This window comes from Pectinophora gossypiella, chromosome 6 (assembly GCF_024362695.1).
Source record: "Pectinophora gossypiella chromosome 6, ilPecGoss1.1, whole genome shotgun sequence".
NCBI classification, from domain to species: Eukaryota; Metazoa; Arthropoda; class Insecta; order Lepidoptera; family Gelechiidae; genus Pectinophora; species Pectinophora gossypiella.
In genome coordinates, this window is record NC_065409.1 from 4,972,046 (window position 1) to 4,989,203 (window position 17,158).

The window sequence follows — 17,158 nt, forward strand, 5'->3', positions numbered from 1 at the left end:
CTGAGACTACATTTTTTTACTTAGATTAAAACTTGCGAGATATTGTTAATATCACAAGTTTCTAATTTTTCAAAAAGACGGTTTAGTACGTAAGCGCGTGGTTTTTCACTTTAAGGTGACGAAATATTGAATTGTTTGATATTTTTTTGGACTGATTTTCTTTTCACTTAATTTTTAATGAAAAAATACCATAATAATAACTATGGTTTTAATGATAAAGCAAATATGGATTAAATAGGTTTCCTCTTTTTACAAGGTAAGTGGTCAAAGTTAACTTAAGCGACTACATAATTTTCCCTTTTAACTGGTTGGTTACGCAAAAATTAAATGCCAAGTAAGGAAACGTCAGACCGGCAACTTTGTGGCATGTGGCTATATCGTGTCCTGTAAAAAATATAATTTAAATCTTTGAGTAAAAGCTAGTTCGAGGAACTCTTAGTCACGTCTTACTTTTCCGACGACATTTTCTAACGAGACACATGCCCATAATTATGGAAATACAGCTGCTACTATTATGTTATGAGTGCGTGATAGCCCTGTTCGGTGAACGCGTGACTTACAAAGTAGTGTCCCTGGTTCGAATCTCGGCTCGGGCTACAAAGCACTGTATTCGACTTTTATATGTTTTTTTTTTTTTTTTTTTTTTTATTAAAAATAAGCACAGTACTTAATACATTTTTAAATTCGTCTTTTGGGTTTCCAGGATTTGCCCCCTGTTAAATGAGAGTTAGAGGAGCTCGGTGGGGCAGCGGTAAACGCGCTCGGTCTGCGATTGTTGAAGTTCAGCAACTTTCGCAAAGGCCGGTCATAGGATGGGTGACCAGAAAAAAAAAGTTTTCATCTCGAGCTCCTCCGTGCTTTGGAAGGCACGTCAAGCCGTTGGTCCCGGCTGCATTAGCAGTCGTTAATAACCATCAATCCGCACTGGGCCCGCGTGATGGTTTAAGGCCCGATCTCCCTATTCATCCATAGGGAAGGCCCGTGCCCCAGCAGTGGGGACGTTAATGGGCTGATGATGTGATGTGACGTGAGACTTAAACATAGCAGGCGAGGAGTGGGTGTATACACTTCTGCCTACCCGGATACAGGTGTGACGCTATGTTATGTTGACAGAGTCTGTGAAAGTGTGTTTACAGCGAGTACGAGTAGGTATATTGAAGGGAAAATAAATACTTAGACTTAACTTTGCAACCTGCAATTCACTTACTATCCAATTAGATACAAATCTAGACTAATTAATTTTATTTTGTCTTAGAAGTAGTCTTGTGAATTCTAACGGATAATTCTTTTCAAATTACGCATCGAGGAAGTGAGGGTTAAAAGCTCGTTTAGATCGACACTTGCCACTTAACAGAGTGAACTAATCGTCGTGTACTAATAAGTAAATGTTCGTCAAATAGCTATCTATCATTACCGGCACGAGATCGACTTCCGTCAAGCTTCGCATAGGTGTATTAAATTGAAATTTAATATGGAGAACCGAACCGGGCTAATTGCGCAAGAGCACGTCATTGCAACATTGCAGGATTTGCAGGCTTTGACTTGTAAGGAAGACATACCGTGCAGATGTTTGCGATATAAATGACAGATTACAAGCCATACTTACAAGAAAATAAAAGGACCCGATTCTTCCGCAGTTTTAAAAGCGACCGCAATTTCATTAATGTAGCTCATTCGTATGTTGTCTCTTAAATAACAGCGTAATGTCATTTAAAAGGGTCTTTGTTGCTAAATGTAAATGCTAATCGATGTTGTTTATGTTATCGTAGTTGTTAACGGTTTTCGTTGTTTTTAATGCTTTTTGCTTTCGATATAGAGCGTACTACGGCATGGTATAAGAAGACCAGGGGGGTTAAAATGGCCACATCGAAGCAATTCGTCTAAGAAAGCAATATTGCAATTTGACATTTGCGCATATAAAAGTAAGTGCGCAATGCAAACAAATGTCAAATAGCAATATTGCTTTCTTAGATGAATTGCTTCGATGTGGCCATTTTAACCCCTCAGGTATGCTCAATCCTATAACAAGCCGCCATTGCTAGCCCATTGATGACGTAAGTGTTGCCATTAAATTGGTAACTCCAACATTCCAAGGACATAAATCTGATTAATGAAAATTAATCGAATTACTCACTAATGTATTTAATTACTATTATTTGTCACATATATGAAAATCATTAAAACTGTATACATTTTCTTGAAAAGTAAATTAAAAACATTGGACGTGGGTAATTTATTTTTTACGAAATGGCAACGTAGGGTGGGATGACGTTAGCTGGGATAACCTTGAAATGCTAGCTGTCAGTTTTGAGCATACCTGCCGGGTGTGCATGACAACCGCGTCGCGAGCGGCACGAGCGCTTCGACCGATAGCCGTTTTACGTCCATCTACGTAGATAGCATTTGTATCCTTTATTGGTCCAAACGCTCAATATAATTCACGCCGCGCGCGGCACGGTTGTCATGCAGGTTCGGCAGGTCTTCTTATACCACGCTATACAGAACAATTTTGGTCTGCTTTCAGCTTAAGAGAGAATTGAACACGAATTGACTATACGGTGTCAATTTCTTTGCACAATTTTTGTCTGGCGGATATCACAGATACGTCACGGTCGGATACACATTTCACTAGCATACATGCACAAATGTGACAGATACATGTCAATATTAACAAGTGGAGTGTAAAGCAATGATATAACGTGAGCGACATGAAATCGTAGTCATTACGTACTTGGTGTGATCATTTCTGCTGCGAGAGTTATAGAAATTATGATTGGCATTGGCACTATAATAATTGGTAATTAAGTGACGAGAAGATATTCAGATACCTCAAAAAAGTAACAGATATTCTATACTCGTAAAGCCCGCAATCTACATCGCTAAAGGCAGATACAATTCTATTTCAGTTCAATTTTTAATTTTGACTTTATAACTTACGCTTACCTATAGGTACGTGTATTCGTCCGATGTTTCCATTTACTTTGCAGTTTTAAAGTTATATGACGTTAAAGCACTTAAGTACCTACTTACTTCATTTTATAACCTCTATTTATCAGAAGTATTTATTCTCTGACGCAAATTAACTCTTTATGGCGTGTTTTTAAATTGTTGAAGAACATAGTTCAAAAGGTAAAGGTAATACTCTAGTATTACATATCCTTAAAGTTATGACGTCATTATAAATATATACTTACTTACGTATCTACCTACTATAATTCACACCAATCTGAATGTTATTTTTTTATTTTCTACTACATTTCTTAAGTGTTATAATACCTACATCTTATGAAAAACATCTCTATCTCTACCTATTCAAATTAAGGTAGGTACTTCGACTAACCTATTGTGTTTAAGTTTAAACAACTTCCCTTCTCTTCACTGCGTTCGATTTGGACAACCTTCGAAATTCCTTTTTTAAACTTATCAAGATTACCTCGCCATCTTTGAAACCAGATTCAAAACCATTTATTTGTTTGTCTCAAGTGCCTATAAGATTGATTTTTATTATCCATTGAAATTGTTTGGCTTTATGAGTTACGTTTCCTTTGCCAAAAACACCGGACGCCCTGACATAAAAGACATGGTCAGTGTCCGTTATATCACCGTACATGACAAGATATTTTTTGGCAATGAGAATGTAGGTGGGTCGTTCTTCTTTTTTATCGACAATAAAAAGACATTTTCTCGATTTATCGGATTTAACATCTTTAAAATTATAACGGCAATAAATATTTTAAAACATCATATAAAGATGTGTCTGTAGAGGACTATTTAGTGGTTCTCTTTATCTTGGTAACATACTTTTCTTTGCAGGCGTATTCCAAAAAATATTGTGACAGAGTGGCCCTTTTCATCGGAGACAGCATTTCAATTTACCACTCTGTCACATAATTTTGTGAAAAACGATTAAGCTACGTTAATAACTAATTGAGGAACCGATTAGTATTTTGCTTGTATTTTGAGTATAATGAGATAACTATATTTTTGGACAATCAAAACATGAAATAAAATTTTAAACATAACTTATCAGAAGCAGAACGAAGGACAGATCATTGTCGATAAAAAAGAAGAACAACCCAGGTAACTGTGACAATATGCAGACGTCAATTTCAATTATAAAACTGCGGTTGAATTAGGTAATTTAAAGTGTTTAAAACTCAATCGGGGAGTAAGTATCCATAAATAACATCCATGAATACCTAACGGATAATAGTCTTATATAATATACTTGTATCTTTAGCTTTAAATTGACATCTCTGCTTAAAATCCTATTGTATAAATTGTTGAATTTAATAGTAAGTACTTAAATAATAAGCCACTATTTGTATGCCTACTAACAGGCTGAATACAGAGATTGTAATAACTTTATGTAACACCTTTTGTATACCTGTATTCACAAATAAAGATTTTGATTTGATTTGATTTGATTTGTATATCAAACCCGTAAAAATCGTAAAAATGAGATTTCACAATGGTTTGGATTTTAAAAGAACATTCGGTTTTACGACTATATTATAATTTGAAATTTTGACATGCTATAGCGGTAAAAGAGATGACGCCGGTATAGAGGTAAAGAAAACAAGATTAAATTTCTTGACAGGTAGAATCCTATTCTATGATTGGCTACAATGACAATGAATTGACAGGAGTTGATAGTTTCAACCAATCACAGGATAGCATTTCTAATCTGTCACAATAGAAAGTTAAGTTATACGATTAGCGATGTGTTTTGTATGTTCAGGTCAGATCAACATTGCGTCAGCATTTTGAATAGCAAATTCAATGGTACTCTGAATTGAGATCAAGATAATAACAGATTGACATTACTTTGATATTAATATCATTTAACGCCTTCGGGCCGATCGTGTTTAGTGCAAACCTATCATTACATTTTAATAAAAATGTGATTCATCATCATCAGCCGTACGACGCCCACTGCTGGGCATAGGCCTCCCCCAAGGATCTCCACGACGATCGGTCCTGCGCTGCCCGCATCCAGCGGCTTCCCGCGACCTTTACCAGATCGTCGGTCCACCTTGTAGCGGGCCTACCCACTGAGCGTCGTCCGACACGTGGTCGCCATTTTAGAACCTTTCCGCCCCATCGGCCATCGGTTCTCCTCGCTATGTGTCCTGCCCACTGCCACTTCAGCTTTGCAATTCTCCGAGCTATGTCGGTGACTTTAGTTCTCCTGCGGATCTCCTCATTTCTGATTCGATCGAGCAGGGAAATACCGAGCATAGCTCTCTCCATTGCCCGCTGAGCGACACCGAGCCTCCTCACGAGACCCATAGTAAGCGACCACGTCTCACTGACGTAGGTCATCACTGGCAACACGCACTGGTCAAAGACTTTTGTCGAAAGCTGCCCATCCGAGTTGGATCCGACGAGAGATCTCTTTCTCGAAGTTGGACTTACCTAACTGGATTATTAAAAATGTGATTACGAGCACCTTTTATTTATAGCATGTACTTGTGTAGCTTTGCTATGTAGGTGTATTTTTTTAAATAATATAGGCTCGCGTTTGACGTAAACTCACTTGATGGTAAGTGACGATGTGGTCTAGGGTGGATCAAGCTTACATGCAAATGCCTATTCACTCTAGCCTTGAAGACTCCCAGATTATAACGAGTTGGAAAATCAGACGACGGCAGACAGTTTCAGTCCTTTGCCGTTCGCATCAAAAAAGAAGAGGCAAATAGATGGAATGGAGTGGATGGAATTAACTCGTGGAGTACACTACAGAACAATGTTTTTTGAATGACTGCTCTACCACAATTTAGTCTTTATTAATCACCACCACCATCATGTTGGCCTTATAGAAAGCTCGGTGAGGTGTGGGTACTTAGTTCATCTTACGATGGATGTACAGCTGCCTACCCCAATTGGGATGTAGTCGCGAGCTTATGTTATGTTGTTATTAACTAGCGTAACAAACATTTGCTTAGTACTTAGGATTGGCCTACAACTGCAAGTAATAAGTAAGAGTTTTCAACAAATAACAATCACGCTAAATATTGTTGATAGATAACATAGGGTTTGTTGACATTGCGCACTTATATTTATATTTATATATGCGCAAATGTCAAATTGCAATATTGCTTTTTTAAATGAATTGCTTCCATAATTGCCTCTTTAGGCCTTCTGAATCCTAGGATCGGTATAGGTACTGTTTACGTTTGAATAATGTAAGTATTCGATATGCGTCATAAAACTGTAGGTAACTTTGGGTAGGTATATTACGTTATACTTACCTACTAATATGGATTACCGAATACCTTGTAATTGGATAGTGGAGGAAGCTATCCAATAGCGGTGGCACAGTTGGCGCCAGCTGTGTCTCGAACTGTAATCAGTTCTCGAATTTAAATAATCAAATTCATAATAATATTAAAATACATCATATCGATTTTATTTTTACTCGAGTGAGTAATCGATTTGTAGGTTATTTATGTCATAACAATACTGGCCAGAAAAAAGTTGATGCTTTTGGCGGGCTGTCATTACGAAAAAAAAATAATTTTCAGAGAACAAATGAAAGTGCATTAGAACAGAGAACAGAAATCAGTGAACATTCAGATTATTCAGAAACAGATCAGAGCAGAAGTAACAGTGTGTTTTCGGATATAACAATCAACAACGGTTTTACCAGGCTTCCTGTCGATGCGCAGGAAGAGTGTTCGGTTGGGTCTTATGATACTTATATATTTTCCTAATTACTTAGATATCGGTTATGCTATAGGTATTTGTATTATTTGGTATAGGTCGACAAAGGGAGCAAATGAAATTGCATTGAGGAGAGAACAGAGGTCAGTGAATATTCAGATTATTCAGAAACAGATTAGAGAAGAAACAGTGTGTTTTCGGATGAGAGAACAGAGGTCAGTGAATATTCAGATTATTCAGAAACAGATTAGAGAAGAAACAGTGTGTTTTCGGATGAGAGAACAGAGGTCAGTGAATATTCAGATTATTCAGAAACAGATTAGAGAAGAAACAGTGTGTTTTCAGGTATAACAGGAAGAATATTCAGTTAAGTCTTATAATACTTATATATTTGTCCTAATTACTTAGATATCAGTTATGGTATATTTGTATTATCCGATACAAATCGATAAAGAGAACAACAGACAGTAAACAGTAAAACGGATAGTAAAACAAACAGTAAAACATTGCAGTAGGTAATATCGTTGTGGTGATTTATCAGGTAATCAGATGAATTTATCAAGGCAATCTGAGTGGACAGGGATGGCTGTAAGGGGCGGTTGGAGGCCATTCGCGGGGTTTCACCCCATATTCAAACATCGTGGGCTTTTTGCCCTATATTCAGACGGCTATGGGCACGTTGTCCAATTGTGGGTATTTTGCCCCATAGGTATTCATATAACTATGAAACATTCTAATCACATATTCTAACATCGTTGGTTTTTTACCCTATATTTAGACAGCTATGGGCACGTTGCCCATTTGTGGGTATTGTGCCCCATAGGTATTTCATATAACTATGACACATTTCAGTTTTGGAATGTGATTCAGAATTCAGATAATTCGTGACCTTACATGATTATGTATGGTTCACGACATGGTGGAGATGCTGGGATATCTTGAACATGTAATTTAGTGTTATGATACCCAGTACAAAATCAGTAGATACAGAACAGTTGACATCAAATCAGATGGACCTAATTAGATGGACCAATTCAGTTGTTAAATCAGATGGACCTAATTAGATGGACCAATTCAGTTGTTAAATCAGTTGGCTCAAATCAGATAGGCCAATAACAGTTGTTAAATCAGTTAGCTCAAATCAGATGGACCAATAACAGTTGTTAAAACAGGTGACTCAAATCAGATGGGCCAATAATAGTTGACTTAAATCAGATGGGCCAATAACAGTTGTTAAATCAGTTGACTCAAATCAGATGGGCCAATAATAGTAGTTAAATGAGATGGACCAAATCAGTTGTCAAAGCAGATTGACCAGATTATTTGCGAATCAGATCAACCAAATCAGTTGATAAATCAGAAGGACGAAGCCAGTTGTTAATGTTATCGACATCAAATCGGATAGACCATGTAACTGTTGACCATAACAGTTATCAACATCAAATCGGATTGACCATGATAGTTATCAACATTAAATCAGATAGACTATACCAGTTATCAACATTAAATCAGATTGACTATACCAGTTATCAACATAAAATCAGATTGACTATACCAGATATCAACAAATCATAAATCAGATCATGAAATCAGATCAGTTGAATTGAGTTGTTAAGTTTGTTGTCAGTCAGTTCATTTACGAGTTTCGAAAAGTACTGATTCATTGATTTTATGTTTTTGGGGTACAAATTTTATTATGTTTTACTTCAATTTATATTGCAAAAATTCAGTGTAAACATGTTCGAAATAGTCAGTAAGTATTGTCATTAGAAGGAATACCAACCAGTTGCTAAGAGTTAAGACCAAGTTTTCAATTAAATATCATATATTAACCAATTCATATACAACAGTTATAGAACATGAATCAACAATCGTGCTATCAGTGGCGCAGAAGCAATCCGGGAGTCATTATCCACAGCTAGTGGATGCCTTCCAGGTTATTATTCAGTACAATTAAGAGTTCTTTGTTGTTGACGAGCTTCGGGAGTTGGAGAAGATTAAACAGCAGTTCAATGAGGTAAACCATACGCTGACGCATACCAGGGAGCTGTCAATGATATCAGCAGCCTCGATCTCTTCAGTCGCAGATCAGGATATTCAGGTGAGAGCTTAATTGCCCTCTATTAAGCCGTACCTTCAGTAGCAACAAATTGGAATGCCTCCGATTTTTAGACCTTTTTCAGTCGTTAGTTGTCAGCACAAAGCAAACATACCAACATCATCTGGAGAAAGTTGTGATATTAGATATATTAAGTTGTGATGTTACTGTTACTTTCCAGTTACCCAGAATAGACGTATCTGCTTATTTTTATCAAAAACATCAGCCAAATTTTCAGTCAGTGCGCTGTCTCATAATCAACAACAGCTTCAGCTAAATTAACAGGACAGAGAAATGAACCAGAGTTTCTAATTCAGCAAACTGCCGTTGCTCAAGTTGTTCCGAACATAAAGCAGCAACTTGCACAGTCTACTCAAAACCTACAGCAGAGTTTAATGCTAAACTTAATCAAAACACAGGTGTATTTCATAATTCTCGCGTCGGGGCAGTGTCTCGAACTGTAATCAGTTCTCGAATTTAAATAATCAAATTCATAATAATATTAAAATACATCATATCGATTTTATTTTTACTCGAGTGAGTAATCGATTTGTAGGTTATTTATGTCATAACAATACTGGCCAGAAAAAAGTTGATGCTTTTGGCGGGCTGTCATTACGAAAAAAAAATAATTTTCAGAGAACAAATGAAAGTGCATTAGAACAGAGAACAGAAATCAGTGAACATTCAGATTATTCAGAAACAGATCAGAGCAGAAGTAACAGTGTGTTTTCGGATATAACAATCAACAACGGTTTTACCAGGCTTCCTGTCGATGCGCAGGAAGAGTGTTCGGTTGGGTCTTATGATACTTATATATTTTCCTAATTACTTAGATATCGGTTATGCTATAGGTATTTGTATTATTTGGTATAGGTCGACAAAGGGAGCAAATGAAATTGCATTGAGGAGAGAACAGAGGTCAGTGAATATTCAGATTATTCAGAAACAGATTAGAGAAGAAACAGTGTGTTTTCGGATGAGAGAACAGAGGTCAGTGAATATTCAGATTATTCAGAAACAGATTAGAGAAGAAACAGTGTGTTTTCGGATGAGAGAACAGAGGTCAGTGAATATTCAGATTATTCAGAAACAGATTAGAGAAGAAACAGTGTGTTTTCAGGTATAACAGGAAGAATATTCAGTTAAGTCTTATAATACTTATATATTTGTCCTAATTACTTAGATATCAGTTATGGTATATTTGTATTATCCGATACAAATCGATAAAGAGAACAACAGACAGTAAACAGTAAAACGGATAGTAAAACAAACAGTAAAACATTGCAGTAGGTAATATCGTTGTGGTGATTTATCAGGTAATCAGATGAATTTATCAAGGCAATCTGAGTGGACAGGGATGGCTGTAAGGGGCGGTTGGAGGCCATTCGCGGGGTTTCACCCCATATTCAAACATCGTGGGCTTTTTGCCCTATATTCAGACGGCTATGGGCACGTTGTCCAATTGTGGGTATTTTGCCCCATAGGTATTCATATAACTATGAAACATTCTAATCACATATTCTAACATCGTTGGTTTTTTACCCTATATTTAGACAGCTATGGGCACGTTGCCCATTTGTGGGTATTGTGCCCCATAGGTATTTCATATAACTATGACACATTTCAGTTTTGGAATGTGATTCAGAATTCAGATAATTCGTGACCTTACATGATTATGTATGGTTCACGACAAGCTGGAAAAAATGTCATTCCTAACACTTTTTGTCACTATGTTTTTGTCAAGAGTCGATAGAATGTTAGGTGAAACATGGTCACTTTCAAAAAAAAAATCAGTGATATATGTTTAGTAATAATTTGAGAAGCAAAGTTCAACCGAAGTTTCATTTTTATTATTATTATATCGAGCACGTGGAAATTGACTAAAAATGACGATTCAGTGTAACTATGTTACCAACTGAATAAAAATATTTTTGAATTTGAATTAAATTTGTCACGGTACCTATACAGTAGGTTTATCGAATCTATCTTCGCTAATATCAAGAATGGCAGGTCTTCTTTCATGACATCTGTCCACCCCATATGAATTACGAGCGCGAGTTTATTTATGTTGGTACCACTGAGAAAAAACATCATGTAAATATCAAATTAAATATATAAATATTTGAAATAGCGAGCGTAGTGGACGCCGGCTTAGAAACAAAACAATACCACAATAAACAGTTTGTTTTTATTACACATTGTTTTTGTAGTGTCAATGTAATCCCATTATCGTCATTAAATAAAATACTGTCGCCTACGCATCCTACTTTTGATTAAGTACCGTAAGTTTCATTATGGTTCATTCAACTTTGTCTCACTTCGAACTGTCATATTTGTTTGGGTTGATAAAAACAATGTTATGGTATATTTGACAGGTGAACAAGCGGATGTATATATATACATAGACTTATGCCTATTTCCCACCGGGGTAAGCTGATCCGATCCTGACGCACTTATCTTGTTTCCTCCACATTCAACACACAAAAACACACATACAAAACCCGGATTTCTAATATTGAAACTAAAAACTAAAGAAACAAAAAAAAACTGCAAAAAACAAACTACAAATAAAATAAATAAATAAAACTACAAAAAAAATTAAAACTACAAAAAACTAAAAAATAAATTGAAACTACAGGTTTACATATTTATTTATTAGGTATTAAAGATTAAAAAAATATGTACCTATGTTATAATGAGCTGTTCACTCACCAAGTCACTAACAGTATATCAGCGAGTGTTAAAACGTTTTTAAAAAGATCACAGCTGACTCAACCATTATAAACGACGATATGGCTCACCACCTATCACGTTGGTCTAACAGAGAGCTCGGTGAGGTTACTTAGTTCAACTTGCAATGGATGTACCTTTGACTAACCCAATGGGGATTTAGACGCGAGCTTATGTTATGTTATCTTGTTATGTTTAAAAAGATCCATTAATAGTTGCGTAAAACAGATTGATTAACTTGTACACGAGAAAGAGTTAATCATAAGCTCAACTTATAGACACATGTATTCTTCTAATCGTTACCGATGTAATAGGTCTACGGTGAAGCGAAGCGTGTACTCATTACACAAAAAACGTTCGGAGATATTTAAGTAACATCGCAATGTCTTGTTAATAGACACTTTACACGGTAACATCTCAATTTTGAAGTTTCATTCAACGGTTTAGTCAAGGTAAATGGTGAGAAATGGTCAATAAACTAATATGATTGTAACGTTGCATACGTTTTAGTTAGTATACGACATGTCTCAACTCCCAAGATACCCAGTAGTAGCCATAGACAAAGTTAAGCAATTGTGTGGGTTTTGTTATCGACTAAAAGTCATTCATCACATGAGTTATGTACCTACTGAACTACGTACCTACTCCATTCATAATGTATCTTTCAATATGTATTTCTATTTTATAATTACTCACTGTAAACTCATTTCATTCTCTTCATTTCTTCTTCTTCTCATTTCATTCTTCAAAAATAATGGGCGATGAAATTAATACAGATATACAGGGTGTTAGTGACATCGTAAAATTTTGAGGGATGATTCAGACCATAATTCTGAGTTGATATCAAGTGGAAATTTCCGTCGCAAAAGTATGGAACTGAAAATATAAAAAAAAAAAACATTAATACTTTCATGAATTTTCCGACAAGAAATTCCACTTCATATTAACACGGAATAATGAGCTGAATCATCCCTCTCAGTATTCGTTACGATGTCAACAACACCCTGTATATGTATATCTGTCTATACATGTACATTTATAGATTTACCAGATTTTCTGAAAAATATCACATCACTAATTTAAAACCCACGCTCTTGGCGGTGTAGAATTCTCCATGCTACTTTTTAGGGAAAAATATGGCAGAGGGTTCCCTCTCGCCTTCCGCCCCGCAGTACTCTGTCTGACGCGAGTGGGATGGCGCCCAGAGTAGTCTATTTCAGAGCCGTACTGGGACTCCTGTCCTCCGCCTCTGAACAGTTACTGCTGCCCTCTGTCAGGTTCCAGGTTACAGTCCCTTTGACTCGCTTCTTCGGTCCTGCATTGCCGTACCATTGGCTCCCATCTCCGCCTGCATCCGTTGAGGTCTTCACCCGTATCCCTGGACAAGGGTAAAAATCCAAAATAAAATAAATTGTGGGTAGGATAGTGGCTGAAAAATTTGGAATACAAATAATTAGTACTTATTTGAGAGAGAGAGAGAGAAAACGTTTATTCAAACATTTGTGCGATAGGCTGATGATCCATCATCGCGTAATATTTTATCTATCGTAGAACGAATATCCTGGGTATCCACTCACTTCTGGCCACATCATCACCAGCCCATTACAGTCCCCACTGCTGGGGCACGGGCCTTCCCTATGGATGGATAGGGAGATCGGGCCTCAAACCACCACGCGGGCCGAGTGCGGGTTGATGGTTATTAACGACTGCTAATGCAGTCGGGACCAACGGCTTAACGTGCCTTCCGAAGCACGGAGCTCGAGATGAAAACTTTTTTTTGTGGTCACCCATCCTATGACCGGCCTTTACGAAAGTTGCTTAACTTCAACAAAGACCGAGCGCGTTAACCGCTGCGCCACCGAGCTCCTCTGGCCACATGTAATTTTATTGATGACTTGCGGCTCTACCCACCCTGTTATGAAATGTAAGTATTATAAACTGTAGATGTTTATCAACGTAATCTGTATCTTAACCGAATGGACCATGCTTCATATTTGGAGGCGGCTAATTAGGCACGAACTAAAACGTAAATTGGTAACTTGTTACGTAACTAAATGCTTATACCGTGACTAAGATTGTGGACATAGATTTTGGAACGCTCATCTATCATGTTACTAAGTGTATCAGTTACATACATCGGGGAAAGCGCGCCTCCTTTGTCTAAACAGCTGTCGTATGCATATAAGGAAAACGTAAGCGTGAAATTATTCTTACTTAGCTAAAACAATCCGTAAGTCGGAGAAAATATATTCGCTGCAAAATAATAATAATTGTATTTTGAGGAAAGAAGTGGATAATTTCATCTAGTTTGTTCTAAGCTCCATACAAAAGACATCAACGTGCGCCCGTAATTGGCAGTTATTGTTATCAAATAAATAAATCACATAATGGTATGAATTCTAAAACACACCATCTAAGTTTATTTTGTTATTCCTGTCATTTTCTTATCCGTCGAAAAAGAAAGAAACGGGTAATCGACAGGCATAAAATTTAAGGAACACACGTCAATTTTATGCAGAAATTTAAAGAATTTCAATAACCTGACATATGTTGACAGCACTCGTCAAACGGGCTGCATATCAGAGGGATTTCGTCCGGGTATTTTCTTCGCACGGGCTACTCATTCATTCGTTCATTCATTTTAAAATTAACAGTTGTCAATCACCCGTCCCTTCCCTTTTCGGTGGATAAGAAAAGGACGGGTATAACTTAAATAAAATTCAATTAAAATTTAATTTTACGTCGATTAAAAAGATCAATAACATCAAAACTCGCATAAACATTGTTACCAACCGCGATACGTAATACACTAAGCTACTTGTACTTTGATGGAGCGTGAAAAATGTAATAACATGGTACTTAAGTGATATAAATTAACGGTTATCACTTTGAAGCTTGACTACTGACACCCAGGCCAGGCTTGCAATTAACAGGAATAACCAGTAACTAGTATCTGTTGTGAAATATTCATACATACTCGATTTTATAGAAAACTTGTAGAATTTAATCATGTTAAATGCAATGAAAACTGCTTTTATATGTATGGTTAGTATATTAAGTAAATTAAAATTGCTTTTTTTATTTAGTGGGTGCCATAGAGACCATTCTTACCCATCCAAACAGTGACACTCATTCCTTATTCCAACGGCCTATCGTGCCATCCGAAGCACGGATCAGCTTACTTTTTGGACAATCAGGTGATCAGCCTGTAATGTCCTGACCATACTAGGGATCGCAAAGTGATTTTTGTGATATGTCCCCGGATTCGAGCCCGGGCCCTCCGGATCGGGAGCCCATCGCTCAACCACTGGACCACGGAGGCCGTCTATTAATGTCAAAAGATCAAACGGTGTCATGGTTGAAGCTTTCTGAAATTCCAATAATCTACTACTATTCTTTTTTTCTATTTTAAGTCTATAATTACGATAATATATCCAAACCTCCTCATATAATGCGGCTATCAAAACAACATTACCAGAACTTAAAGAGCGTTACATAAAAATAATAGGCGACGCGTAATTCTCTTGTAATTGTGTTCGCCAAATGATTAATGAGTCAACAAAATTCTTGATCGATTAAGCTTTAAGATACTTACAAATAACTTCTCTGACAAGTCTTTCATTATTGTCTTATATTAACGACTAAATAACGTAACAATTAAACAATTGGAAGTGTGCCTTTCATTCTAAAGACGGCTTTTTTTCTGTTTTGTATAAGAAAATCAACGAAACGATTTATAAAGCGGATGTAAGTAGAGTACAGTCATGTGAACTATCATGTAACCACTTTAGAACCATGTCGCTCTATCATATTTGACATTTAATGAGACTTACGGTTTAATTTATCAAAAAAGTTAATGTGACATGGTTTCAAAGTGTACACATATACTCGTCATGGTCATACTCGTGACCATACATACCGTTTAAAGAAACTCTTGACCATGCTTTTCTTACTCAAAGTGTTTACGAAAATTTTCTTTGGAGTTTGTATGGAAAAACTATCCTGTGACGTCATCAATAAAAGCGCTCAAACGTGGTACCATTGTGCTTAATTCATAATTCAAATTCGAAAATAAGTCGAAAAGTAAAATGAGATTGATTTTTGATCATGTACGTAACTAGTTTCGTAGCAAGACATTTTTTTTCTTATGTAACTGGTTACATAGCAATGGTTTCTTAGGCGGCCGAAGGGTGTTAGTCTGGCTTCTAATTTTAGATTCGTATTTCGGTCAAATAACCTTCAGTGTAGTCAGAAGTCATATACGTACATAAACAGCCTATATAAGTCCCACTGCTGGGCACAGGCCTCCCCTCAATCAACCGGAGGGGGTATGGAGCATACTCCACCACGCTGCTCCAATGCGGGTTGGTGGAGGTGTTTTTACGGCTATGTCCCTATCGGGAATCGAACACGGACCTCCAGATCGAGAGCCTAACGCTCTAACCACTAGACCACGGAGGCTGTTAGTCAGAAGTCATCTATCGTAAAATGAATAACGAATGATGTGATGTTTTACTGATAACTCATGCATACTGTTTTTAACACATACATAATAATATGTAAGAGATATATAAATAATATGATAGCGATACTGTAACTATATTCTACACTTCAGACATAGGTGCATTTGAGATTGGCTATTACCATTTTGTCACTCAACTTGGTCGTGAATATACCTAATTGGAATATGATTGAATTTAAATTAATATTAATGATTACGAAGATTAATGCAATATGATATACAACCTAGATTAGATGACGACATTGCGAAAGTTGTAAATAAGGACTAGATATGACTGGCACAAGTCTAGTACAAGATTCGTTGGTGTGAGAAAGACTAATGCAATGTGAGTTCAGTTAGACGACCTTAAAACTTAATCAGTTACTTTACGAATACTATCTACATAGCCATTATATGAAACACGCCAGATGCTCTCGGCACAGTTCAGCATTTAAGGTATCTCTCATTATTTAACACTTTCAAGGACCTAACGTCTAATGACGTTCCGATTCCAAGGTGCCATATTCCCTATTATGAACCATCAATGACCCATGATCTCTGTCCGTGAAAGGGTTAAGATCTGCGCTCTTGTCGGTGGAGTAACCACCGTTCCTCTCTTCTTCCCGCCAAATCCTTCACCTCCTGATACGATACGACCTGCACCTTCTCTTTTATTAAGTATATTAAAAATAAGCTTCACGAGTATGAAAGTCTACTATTTCCGGGATACAGGCGTGATGCTTTGTTTATGTAAATAAGCTCATATATTAATATGCTTATCAGACATCTGTCTGTTTCGTAACAACATTTTCGACAATTCGCTATTTCCGTCTGTTCATTGTTTAGAATTGACCTGGCGTGTGCTGCCGTGTTGTCGGCGGTAATAAGTAGAATATAAGACGTGTGACTTAATTGTTGCTGTTGCTATGAGGTAGCAGTTATTGGATGTTAACTAGCAGGGTCTGCATGACAACCACGCCGCGCGCGGCGCGATATATATCAAGGGCTTCGACCAATAAACGCAGCGAATGTTATCTACGTAGATAGAAGTTGTACGGCTATTAGTCAAAGCCCTTGATATTAAACGCTCGGCTGCTGTGCCGCCAGGGCTGGAGTTAAGTAGCTAAGTTGTAAACGATTATGACATTCGACAGTGACAA

At 36.9% G+C, this 17,158-nt stretch overlaps 2 protein-coding genes across 2 annotated transcripts in view; one reads left to right on the forward strand and one right to left on the reverse strand.

Annotated features, from left to right (window-relative positions):
* Window positions 1-12,326, reverse strand: part of LOC126367509 (serine protease inhibitor dipetalogastin-like) — a 30,996-nt gene extending 18,670 nt beyond the window's left edge. The window contains exon 1 of the transcript XR_007566494.1: window positions 12,194-12,326. The gene's annotated coding sequence lies outside the window, so the exon portion shown is untranslated. The remainder of the gene's footprint in view (window positions 1-12,193) is intronic.
* LOC126367464 (cerebellar degeneration-related protein 2-like) overlaps window positions 1-17,158 on the forward strand; it is a 91,384-nt gene that overhangs the window by 34,088 nt on the left and 40,138 nt on the right. The gene's annotated exons all lie outside the window — the stretch shown is intronic.